Genomic DNA, 1,838 nt, shown 5'->3' with positions numbered 1-1,838 from the left:
GGGGGGGGGGCTAGTAGGGCCACTTTAAATACCAGCTCAGCTTGTAATCACTGGAGTTTGAACTCAGAAGACTTCTTATGCTAAGAGGTCAAAAAGCCAGAACACTCATTCGCTCCTTTCTTCATTCCCTGCTGCCCTCTGTCACTCGCTCCTCAGTAGATGTCTCTGATCCATAAGCTGTTTGGGTTGTGTACAGTAAAACCAATGCCGATATCCTAAGAATATCTTCCAGCAAAACAAGGAGTGTGTTGTCTTCCAAGCGTTTTAAACCAGAGTACATAAGTAAGATAAATTCATCATGGCACCAGACTTACTCCTGCGCTCAAGTGTAATTTTCTGCCAAACGGAAATTTTCTGGAAGGACTAAGCTTTATTTGCAAATAGGACCAACAGGAATTCATTAAATTAAATGTACCTGGCAAAGGGAATATGAAGACAATACCCGTAAATATAACATCCAGTGTTGAACTTGCTGCAGCTTACCACAGGACATTTTGTGTACATCTGGTACAGGCTGCATGAAAATGCCCTCCAAATTATACACCTTTATTGGACTTCACATTTCCCAAATATGACCACCCAGAGAATGCAGCCCATACCACCCACACACTATCGAGTGGATTTATCACTCAGCTGATCCCAGTGTGCTTTATGAATGAAAGCAGCTTACAGTATTGGCATTGTTACCTTGTTTGATGGGAAGGTGAAACATCAGAAACGCCCATATAATTGGTGTTAGCCATGGGAATAGGAGAGGAAAGGTGTTGCTGCAGGCAACAATTGAAACGTAAATGCCAAGAAAGGGGCTGGTGCCAAGCAAAAAGTAAAGACCTGAGCAGTAAATGTTTATGTGTAGTAAAGAGTTATATAGCAGTGCAGTAGGATAAAGATAGGTGGTAAACAGAAATGTCTTTTGATTGTTTTTTTATTAATCTGGTGATTATGTAGTATTATAACTGTCAGAAAACGGTGGAAAACGCACCGTGTGCGCATCATATTGACCTAGAGCCGAAGGGGATGTCTTTAAATGTCTTGTTTTGTTCAACCAAAGTCAAAGATATTCAATGAACAATGATTTGAAACAGAGAAAAGCTTAAATTCCGCACACTTGACAAGCTGAAACCAGTTTTTCACTTTTTAATTGATGGTAAATTGATCAATCAAATATCATAATTGTTGTAGATACGTTTTCTGTTGATCAACTAATTGTTCTAGTTGTTTCAAATTTACGATTATGGGGGTGCTGATGAAGACACTGCCATATGGCCGAAATCTCCAGAATATGTAAGTAAGTCAACCTTGAATGGAGATTGTTCTCCAAACTTCTGTTTCCAGGATCAAGAACAAACTTTCAAAAGCGGACTGAGTGGTTGATCAGTGGGCACTAAAGGATGACCATTTTAGTAATCGGTTATTCATTTGAGTCACCTATTTACTGGTTTCCATAATACAACAATGGGTATTTTTTGCATATCTTTGGGTTTTTAGGGGGTGTTTAGACAGGAAACAGCTCTGTGTCAACATTCTATAGACTGAACAATCGTAAAAAAAACAAAAGGCCGCACCAAAGTCAGCGATGACATACTTGTGTTTAGGAAATGTAGATACGAGAAAGAAAGAGAGAAAATATCCTCTCTCTTTCTTTCTCTCTATCTCCGTCAGTGCGCATTTACCAACCAGCTGTATTTAAATCCAGGCACACTGGCAGGACTCCAGTGCTTTCAGCGTCCAATCATCTGCACTGTGCCACCTAGGCAGCAGATAAAACCAACTGGTATCTATATTCACACACACACACACACACACACACACACACACACACACACACACACACACAC

Source organism: Etheostoma cragini, chromosome 2 (genome assembly GCF_013103735.1).
Source record: "Etheostoma cragini isolate CJK2018 chromosome 2, CSU_Ecrag_1.0, whole genome shotgun sequence".
Lineage (NCBI taxonomy): Eukaryota > Metazoa > Chordata > Actinopteri > Perciformes > Percidae > Etheostoma > Etheostoma cragini.
Note: the sequence above shows the minus strand (reverse complement) of the source record.